Consider the following 11,139-nt stretch of genomic DNA (forward strand, 5'->3'; position numbering starts at 1 on the left):
AGTTGGAGTCTCACTCTGCCACCCAGGCTGGAGTGCAGTGGCACGCTCACGGCCACCCCAGCATCAACCTGCTGGTCTCCGGCAATCTTTCTGCCTTGGCCTTCCAAGTAGCTGGAACTACAGGCACTTGCTACCACACCTGGCTAATTTTTGTGGTTTTTTGTAGAGATGAGGTCTCGCCAGGTTGCCTGGGCCTGTCTTGAACCCGCGGGCTCAGGCAATCCACTCACCTTGGCCTCCCAAAGTGCTGGGATTACAGGTTGAGCCACTGAGCCCGGTTGACTAGGCCATTCTTAAAGTTTACCAAGCCAGTGGAAACGACTCAGGTCTAGTTCTAGGTCAAGGATTAATAGCTATCAAAAGGGCAAGAGATCTTGATCTCTCTCTGTCTGGGTGATTAGAACAATCAGAGAGGGGTCTTGCCATTTTCCCACCTGCTTTGGCATGCTGGGCCAGCTTGTTATGCAGTGTCACTGGCCAACCCCAGCTTATCTTTGAGTTACCCTGCCAGCCTCTGGCTATCTGCCTATTCCTTTTAAACTTGTTTTGTGTGCTAAACAATTGGATGAATTCATGCTGTATGGTGTGTGTGTGTATGGAAATAACCAAACTAAGGGTGACAGGGGTTGAGGATTTGTTTAGAGCAGTGTGATAGCAGCAAGAGTGAAAAACGTAGTTTGAAAAGAACCTGTCATTTCACAGAATGTGGTCAGGCAAATGTTAACTGGAAAGCTGCTTCAGTTTTTCCAGTGTGATAGAACTATGGGGGACTCAAAACCAATTAGTCTGAAGAGCAATGGTTTATGGCTGCAGACTCTCTGTGGCCTATACACCCTCAAAGGACTGCTTCTCATTCATAAGTCCAGGAATGGTATCTCATATAGTATGTCCTTGATATAGCACTTTACCTCATTGGTCCCTTGATGTTTCTGAAAGATGTTAGTTTCCCATTCTTTTCACCTTTGGTACCAGAGAGACTACAGGAGTCATAAAGAATCATAAAAATTCTCATTATCTTCTGCGAGTAGCTAGCCAGAGTGGCTTGACTTTTCCAAGGCCCCACCTTTATCTTGTAAGATATGATATACTTGCCAAAGTTATTGTAGCTGCTGAGGGGTGGGTGCAGAAGGCCATCCTTCACTGCAGAGTACTAGGGAATTACATGAGCTTTTATTGCCCTCAACTTGCTCTAAAAACTAAACTTGGTGTGTGGTTTATTCAGCCTATGGGAATGAGAACATCTGTCAAGCCCCGATGCCATGACCTATTTACATGCAGGAGGTAAGGAAATCTAGGAATCAAGACCTATAAGCTGAGCTAGAAATTGCAAACTCAAATGTCTCTAGGGACCATAGGTACTAGAAATGAGGGAAACGGGCCGAGAGTCATAGTGGGGAATGGTGGGGAGTGCGGTGACCCAGAGTGAGCCTGTTCCTTCTGAAGGCCTTCAAATTTAGTTTTTCCAATTTTTTGTAAACAATTTCAAACACATGGTAAAGTTGAAAGAATAGTATAATGAACACTTGTATATCCTCTACCTTTAAATTCAATAATTGTTATAATTGTGCATACTTGTTTTGCCTCTCTGTGCATTTATATGTATGTATGTACACATGTATGTATATTTGTATGTTATCGTGTTTTTCTAAATCATTTCAAATTTAAAAACAACCATAACTGTGCTGTCTAAATAAAACAAAACTGCAAACAGATTTGGTCCAAGGACTGCTGATTTGTGACCACTGGGGAAGGGCTGATATGAAGGGCACAGACCAAGTGTGGGATGCCAGAAGGAAGTTCTGCTAGTGCAGTCAACATCACAGAGATCTGACATGAAACAAAGGATGAACCAGCAGAAACAGTCCTGGCCTTCCAGCTCCTTCCCAGCCTTTTTGTTTCCCAAAGCAGCATATAATCCTTTTCAGATACACTAGGGCTTTTTTTTCTTTCTTTTTTATGTTTTTATGAAATACATCATGCATATAGAAGAGTTGAAAGAATAAAAATGTGAACACGTGTCTACTATCCAGCTTAAGAAATAACTACCAGCAGCTTCCACGGCCCCTGTAGAGCCTCTGCTTGTTCTCATTTCCCCGTGCCCTCTCCTACCACCAGTAACTGATGTTTTGTCTATAATTCCCTTGCTTTTGTTTGTAGTTTCATCACGTATGTATGTACGTTTTCGTAAACAACAAGACATTTAGGTGTGTCTGCTTTTGACATAGAAACATCACACACACACACACACACACACACACACACACACCACACTATGACTTGATTGCTTTCACTCAACACTAAGATTTTGAGATTCATCTTTATTGACATATGTAGCCCTGTTTTTTATATTCTATTGTATGAATGTGGCTATACCACGATCTGTTCATCTGTGTTCTTGTTGATGGATATTTGCGTTGTTTCCAGCTTGTTCTTTGCTATTATGTCCCATGCTTCTAGAACATTCTTATACATGTTTCCTGGTGTTCATATGCAAAAGTTGCTCTAGGATCTATACCTAAGAGTGGAACTTTTGGGTGATAGGGTCTGTGCATATCCAGTTTTACTAGGACAAGCTAGATTGTGTTTTCCAAAGTGATTGTATCAATATATGCCTCACCATCTAAAACTTGGCTTTAACTAACTTTTAAATTTGTGCCAATAAGTTTAGTGTGAAATACTACCTTATTGTAGTTTTAATGTGCATTTCCATAATTACTAACGAGGTTGGGTGTCAGCTCATATGTTTATGGGCCATATTTCTTCTGAAAAATACATGTTTATGTCTAATATTAATTTTTTGTTGATTGCTTTTCTCTTGTTGATTGATTTATAGGATTGACATACTCCATACATTAATAATCCTTTGTCAGTTAGGTGTTGCGACTGTCAATATTCTAATGTGCAGTAAGGTATAGAGGACATGACCTCCAGAGCCTGGATTCAAATCTTAGCTCCACCCTTCGCAAACTGTGAGATCTCACACAATTTAACTTATCTGTGCCTTCGTTTCCTTAAACTCTTTGAGCTTCATTGTTCTCATCTGTGTAGTACCTAACTCATAGAGTTATTGTGATAATTATTTGAGTTAATATGCATAAAGTACTTAGAATGCTATCTGCTCCATAGTAATCAATACATACTTTTCAATAAAATGCTTCTCAAGAGTGAGAATTTTTTAAACATTTATATAGTAACTTTAATTTTGTTATGATGTTTTCTCTCTTAAATTCCTAATGAAGTAACGATAAAAATAAAATATAAAAAAGTAAAAAATAAAATAGCACAGAGAGGTTGTGATGAAAAGGAACAGTTCTCTAACTCTGTCTTCACGTCCTAAAGGAAAATAATTTAAACTCATTTTGGTTTTAGTTCTGGTGATAATATCCCTAAATCTAAATAATATACTTTGATTTGTTCACTGGTTTATCTGAAGGGTCATTGACAGTGCCTAGCACATAGTAGATGCTCAATAATATTTGTCAAACTCTTCTTCTAGTTTGTAGATTTTCTTTTCTCTTTCTTTAGAGATTATTTTAAAGTTCTTAATTTTAATGTGGTTAGATTGGTCAATCCTTTCCCTTGATGTTTGTATTTTTTGCATATTGTTTAACAAATCCTTCCCCCTCCCTGAGGTTATGAGGATATTTTCCTATATTTTCTTCCAGAATTTTAAGTTTGTTTCTCTTAAAATTTATTCATGACTTTAGGGAAAAGAAAGGACTACAGCAATAGCAGGTTTAGAGTTATAAAAATTGTAAACTTCTCCACAAATGTTGACCTGAGTGAATCTCAGTCTGTAAACGAGGCTGAGTTAATCCTCTTGGCCTCTTTCAAGCTCCTTCCCTCATGTTTTCAGTCTTAGGGCTGAGTTTTCCATCCTAGCCCTCTTCTCACCATTGCTGCCTCATGTTTTCTCTAACTAAGATTCCTTGAAGAAAAGTACTAGTAGAATGAATTAAGTGAAATATATTTTATATGTTGTTCATTCATTCAACAGATATTTATTGTGTGCTATGTTTTGTGCAATGTTCTAAGTGTTGGGGCTACAGAAGTTAACTAGACAAAGTCCCAGTCCTCATGATGCTGACATTCTAGGGAGGAAAGACAGCAACGAACAAATAAGTGTATGATATGATATGATAGAAGAGAATATAATGCCAAGTGGTGTTACATTCTGCAAAGCAAAATAAGTCAGAATAAGGGAGATGAGGAATGGGCTGCAATTTTAGATAGGTTGGCCAGGGAAGGCACGTGGTTATCAAGAGCCATTGTAGACAGAGAGAGCAGCAGGTACAAAGGCCTTGAAGCAGGAGCATGCTTAACTTGTTCAAGGAGCAGCAAGTGGGCCAGTGAGGCTGAAATGTGTTAAGAAATAAGTAGATAAAACAGTACAAAATGGGGTCAGAGAGGTAGTGGTAGGGGTAGCCATGGCAAGTCTTTGAGGAAATAAGTTGTCTTGAATCATTGATGACTGCCTGTTGAGTAGGAGCAAGGCCTAGGACTGGTTTCTGTACTGGTCTTCTGGTTTCTGGTTTCTCTTCGCTTCCCTACCCATTTAATCTTTTGAAATCTGCCTTTGCACTTGTCACTTTCAGGGACTACTGCTTATAAGATAAGTGCCAAATCTCACAGCTTCTGAAACTTCTACCATGTTGTTCCTCTACCTGGAATACTCACTTACCTCTTCTTTGCCCAAGGTCACGCGACAAGAAGCCAATTGTCTTGACTCTCAGTTGTAACAATAAGAGCATGTTCGAACTAGAATGATTTGTGTTAGTTACAATGTAGGTTCAGTGCATGTGACAAGAGTTTCAAAATAAAATGTGGCTTAAATAAGTTAAAGATTTATTTCTTTCTCCCTCTCAGGCATCATAAGGTATCTGCGCTACTATGGCAGTTCTGCTCAGTGAAGTTATCAGAAGCTTGGGTCCCTCCATCTCTAGGGTGTTGCCCTTATTTGCATGATCCAAACTGGTTCATCACGATGTCTCCCCTCTTTGGTACTTGCTTTTAAAATTTTATTTTCTACAAGGCATCTAGAAGAAGGCTTCTGAACCATAGGCCAGATTTTGCCATTCCTCTGCTCAAAACCTCTTCAACGATGAGGATGATTTATAGACACTGATGTGAAGTGATTTCCAGAATACATGTAAGTGGAAAAAGCCAGATACAGAATAGCATGTATAGTAAATACTACCTTTTGGGTTAGATGAGGGGGATATAAAATATATACATATATACAAATATACACATATAAATGCTTCCAGTTGCAAAAAGAACTCTAGAAGGAAAAAATCCAAATGAACAAAAATGATTACATGTAGGGAGAGGAAAGAAGCAAGTTAGAAAGGGTGCAGCTGGAAGTGAGGCATCTCTGAATATACTGTATTATGTCAGCTAATAAGTGTGGAGAGAATGATAGAAATAGGAAAACATTATTGTACAACCTCTGATGAAATAATAGTGTCAGGCAATGATCATCATTGGCTGCTAAAACCATGAGGTGAAAGGTTGATGTGGAATGTCACAATGAAAGGATCCAACTGTTTCCACCTGCACTTATGATCAATCTCAGAATCACTAAAAGTGGGACAACTCTATGTGAAGGACCTACCTATACTTTCCTATAAAGTACTCTTGCTTCCAAAGTGGAACCCGAATCTAAACAAGCCTTGGGCTCTTTCAGTTTATAGGCAAAAGAATGAATAAAGCAGCAAGTTAAAAGATACCACAAGGAAGTAAATAGATGAATCCAAAATATGGGACTTTTTACAGGACAAAGATCTAATTTCTTCAAGAAATCAGTGGTATGAAAAAAGTGAGGGACAGGAGATGAAGGACTACTCTGGATTAAAATAATTTCAAAGGTATCATAAACCAACTGGAAACAAAAAAACATTTTGAAGTCAATGAGAGAAATTTCACTGTGGGCTGAATATTAGATGACACCAAAGAATTGCTGCTAATTTTGTTAGGAGTGATAACGGTCCTATTTTTTGTAAGAAAATAGTCATAGTTTTCAGATGTGAAAAATGTCAGATGTGAAATTTGCTTTAAAATACTTCAGAAAAAAATTAAAATAGATGAAGCAATTTGCAATGTCTTGCTAATTATTGCGTCTAGGTGATGAGTTTATGGAGGTTCATTCTTTCTACTTTTGTGTATGTTTAGAAATTTTCATAATACAAATTTTTTTTGAGTTGAGTTTCACTGTGTAGCCCAGGCTGGAGTGCAGTGTCATAATCATGGCTCACTGCAACCTCAATGTCCTGGGCTCAGGTGACCCTCCCTCCTCAGCCTGCTAAGTAGCTGAGATTTTAGGCATATGCCACCACATCTGGTTAATTATTTTTGATTTGTAGCATCAAGATCTCACTATGTTGTCCAGGTTGGATCTTATAATTTAAATTTTTTACCTGGCCTGGAGTGCAGTGTCACAATCACGGTTCACTGCAGCCTCAACCTTCTGGGCTCAGGCGAAGCTTCTGCCTCAGCCTCCTGAGTAGCTGCGACTATAGGTACGCATCACCATGCCCAGTTACTTTTTTTGTAGAGACGAGTTTTCACTATGTTGCCCAGGCTGGTCTTGAACTCCTGGGCTCAGGCAATCCTCCTGCCTGTGCTTCTTAAAATGCTAGGATTACAGGCATGAGTCACCATGCCCAGCTGGATTTCATAACAAAAAATTTAGGCTGGGCACAGTGGCTCAAAACTGTAATACCAGCACTTTGGGAGGCTAAGGTGAGGGTATTGCCTGAGCCCACAGGTTCGAGAACAACCTGGGCAACTTGATGAGACCTCATCTCTACAATAAATAAATAAATAAATAAGCTGGGTGTGGTAGCACGCACCTATAGTTCCAGCTACTTGGAAGGCTGAGGCGGAAGAACTACCTGAGTCCAGCAGGTCCATGCTGGAGTGGCTGTGAGCGTCTGGGCGACGGAGTGAGACTCCAACTCAAAAAAAAAAAAAAAAAATTAAACCCCTCCGACAATTCTCACTTTGGAAAAAATATCCAAAATCATCACCTTGGCCTGTTAGGTCCACTTGATCTAATTCCTGTGTACCACTCTCACCTTATTCTCCATTCTCCCGCTGTTCATTTCACTCTAACAGGTTACTAGGCCATCTTGCTTTTCCCTATAAATGCCAAGTAGATGCCCCCTCAGAGTTTTCATCCTTGCTGGTTCCCCTACTTGAACTGTTCTTCCTCCACGGTAGCATGACTGACTGCCTCACTTCATTCAGATTTCTGTTCAAATAAAATTTCCAGGAAAGGTCTCACTCACCACCTTAGGCCAAAAAAGACTTCCCATCGCCTGTTGATCGCTTATTGGCTTGATTTTTCTTCATGGCACTTATTACTACCTCATGGTGCTGTTTGCTTGTTTACTTGATTGATTGTCTGCCTCCCCCAACCAGAATGCAAATTTTATGAGGGCAGAGTCTTTGTTTTATTCACTGCTGGGATCCTAGTATCTGGAACAGTGCCTGCCACATAGTAGGAACTCCATAAACATTTGTTAAAATAACAAAAGAATAGTGTAGGGATAGCTTGAAAGCACTGAGTGACCTGTCAGGTTGACACATTTGCTGAACTGCTAATCCTCTAGGAACACCATGTGCTATAATGACCTGTATAAGTCATATGGTGTGAGAGATCTTGGAGATTAAAAGTGAGGTATCTCCTAGACTCTGCTTGTCTACAGGGAGGACTTGTTTGCACAGATGCTTTTGGGTTGTGTTATCTGGCTCACCTCCAGGATGTTGGGTTTGTAAAGTGGGTGGAGTCCTCCTCCAGTTATCAGCATGACTGCTCTGTTTTCTGACTCACAATTTCCCTGTCCTAGGCCATCCCTAAGCTCTGTTTTCTTCCAGTTACCTGGAGAAACGAGGAAAACTGATTATTGAGAAAAAGCTCCACCAGGTCTTGAAAGCCAGAGTTTAGGCCCTAAAAAGTTCTTAGTTCGTCCTCACATGTTATGCTTTGAGACTGGGGTGATTTATGTCTTAGAGGCCTGAAAAGGGTGGGTTCCCTGTGATAGTCTTGGACCTGGGGACAACAATGAATGTGAAGGTCTCTCTTCTCCCCCCATCAAGGAATCCTCCCCCTATCTATTTGCCCTCTAATCTCTCTCCATTGTCCCTCTTGACACTTTCTTTTTATGCAGGAGTAGGATAGAAGTGAGCTTGGGCCTGTGGCACCTAAAGGAAGCCGTTTGAGGAATGCCTGGGCAGAGATTCCATTCAATTATTTTCAGCTCAACATACGCTAAGGGACCTTAACCACAGATTTTGCAGCACACTAGGATAACAGTGTTGTGCCATTAGGTTGGGATCTTGCTTCAGTTTGGAAACACCAGGGCCAAGGAAAAAAATTTGTAGGCCCTGAGGAGGGAACCATCATTTTCTCCTGAGGGAAGAGACCACAAAGGAACTGCAAGCAAAGAGACTCTAAACAGCCCATTTTCTGGGGGTCCCTACAGTTTTTTCTACTATTTTTATGGCTTGGTGATTTAAATGAAACTCTTTAATCTAATTAGAATATATTTAGGTATATGTCTAGTTTGAGATGACATTATAGCTTTTCTCCCAAATAATAGCTTATTTCCTCTGTAACACCATTTATTGAACAATCCACCCCTTCCTTGTTTATTTGTGAGGCTTCCTTTATCCTGTGTATTAAATATATTGTCTTGTATTTAGCTATTTGGCTGAGCTCTCTTATCAATTCTAACAATTTCTTGGTTGATTCTCTTGAGTTTTTAAAAGTAAGCAACTATATTGTTTGCAAATACTTATAGCTTATTGATTCCTGGACCAAGTTCAAGCATTAGGCTGTCATAAGGTAAATTCATATTCATATACTACTGGTACAATATAATAATAAAATGTAATTTGTTTCTTAAAACTCATCTCAGACTGTGAAAATATCAAAATTGATAATAAAAAATAAATGAGAAGCAAATCTAAATGTGTTATTTAAAAAACCCTTATTAATCATATAAAACCAAATACTCAGTAGAAATGCTACATTATAAATGCTTCTTTTGGGTTTTATTTTCAGAGACTGGACTATCTCCAATGTCTTAAAATACACATCTATTGTGAACATTTGAAGAAACCACTGAATTGCACACTTTAAAAAATTAATAATATGGTATGTAAATTATATCCCAACTTTAAAGAAAGAAATACAAGTCCTTGATGTTTTGAATGAAGAGGTCATATTTTTCTGATAATAATCCTCGAGTAAACATAGGCATCCTTTATTGCCTTCAGGACCTTCTGGGTGCATTTTAAAATAGGGTCATCTCTGAAAAGTTTTTGTTGTCAATGGGATATGTAATGACACATGGTAAGTATTTGGAGCAGGGTAATTTCTATGGCAACTCTAACAGTGATCCCTTGATCTCCTATTTCAATCAAATTTTATGGCTGTGTTCTTTTGAGAATCTAACAATTCAACCACCTTGACTTTATAGTCAGGCCTTGATTTGCATGTATCAGCATTGTGGATGTTAGACACTTGTTTTCCTTCCTCTTCAGTGATTTCGGTTGACTTTGCCAGGAACTTCAATGCTTCTGTGTGGGGACCTGCAGACACCTCCTCCACAATGCTGTGACTGGTTACCTCAACCAGTTCTCTTCCTGTAGTTGTTAAACCAGTATACTTTGTTTAGAATGAAATATCTTCCTTTGATATCTCACTCTGCTTATTTTTATGTGTTCTTAAAATAGACTGTGTTTTTGCCAAAATTGTTGTTTTGTTCATTATGTGTTCATGGAGTCAAAATTCAAAATACTGTGTTTCAATTTTGTCTCCGCATTTTTTGGTTTTTTTATTGATTTGATATTTCTTTTCTCATATACTGGGGACAGTGAAAACATTTTTAATTTTGAAGAAAACTGACCTTCCCCAAAGTGAAGAGAGTTGTAAAGGGGATCAGATCTCATCACTTTCAATCCAAAACTTTTCAGTGGTTTCCCATCTAACTCAGAATAGCATCCAAAGTACTTGTCATGACATACAAGACCTTATGTAATTTGATCCCTGCCTACCTCTTCCATTCTTGCTTTCTTATTATTCTTGCCTTTGTTCACCCAGACCTAGCTTGTTATAGTTTGATACTGCAGCACTGTAAACAGGAGTTTGGGTATTACTGTGGGGATTTTATTTATGATAAAAAGGGGTCACCTCTAAACATAATTCTGTTGCCTTCTTTCCCATATTTATTTCTCTCATTTCTATTTCACCTGTTATTGGTTTGGCTAGAAATTTGAAACTAGTAGCAAATTATTGTATTGATAAGGGAATTCTTGGTTTGTTTCTGATTTTAATGGAAATGTCTACAGGCTTTCATCATTGAGTATGAGGTTGGCTATTGCCCTGAGATACATACCATTTATGATGTCATGGAAGTATCCATTATTTTGGGGTTTTAAAAAGTATTTAATTAGGAAAGAGCATTTTATTTTATCTTATGCTTTTAAAGCATATATTAAGATAATTGTACAGTTTTTCTTTGTTGACTGATTGTTGCACCATAGGAATAAGAATAGATTTCCTAATAACCATATTTTCATTCCTAGGATAAACCCTTCTTAGTGGTAGAAAATTCTATTAAGGAAATTCTGAATTCAATTTACTCATACTTTATTTAAGAGGTTTACATATTTGTGTATAAGTGGTATTAGTCTATTTTGTATCCTTTTTTGGCATGTATGCTGTGTCTCTGTTTTGGATCAGGTACTACTGTCAATGAAAACACTCGAAAGAGATGAGCCACCTTGGTGGCCTTCTCTGGGGTAGGTACAGTGGTTTCATTTGCTCTGGTTTGCACTTTGTACATAATAAAAAATGCATTTGTCACTCACATCTTATACAAAAAATTAATTCAAAATAGAATGTTGGATTAAATGTACAACATAAAACTAGAAAAAATTTAGAAAAAAAAAACCAGAAGAAAATCTTGCGAAGAGTTTGTAGACATGACACAAAAAGCAAGATTTATTAGTAGGCTGAATAATGTTCCTTCCCCAAAGATGGCCACACTCTAGTCCCCAGAACTTGTGAATTTGCACTTTACCTGGCAAAAGGGCCTTTGCAAATGTGATTAAGATAAGGATGTTGAGATG

This window comes from Carlito syrichta, unplaced genomic scaffold, assembly GCF_000164805.1.
Source record: "Carlito syrichta isolate Samal-C Ts95f unplaced genomic scaffold, Tarsius_syrichta-2.0.1 Scaffold303638, whole genome shotgun sequence".
NCBI classification, from domain to species: domain Eukaryota; kingdom Metazoa; phylum Chordata; class Mammalia; order Primates; family Tarsiidae; genus Carlito; species Carlito syrichta.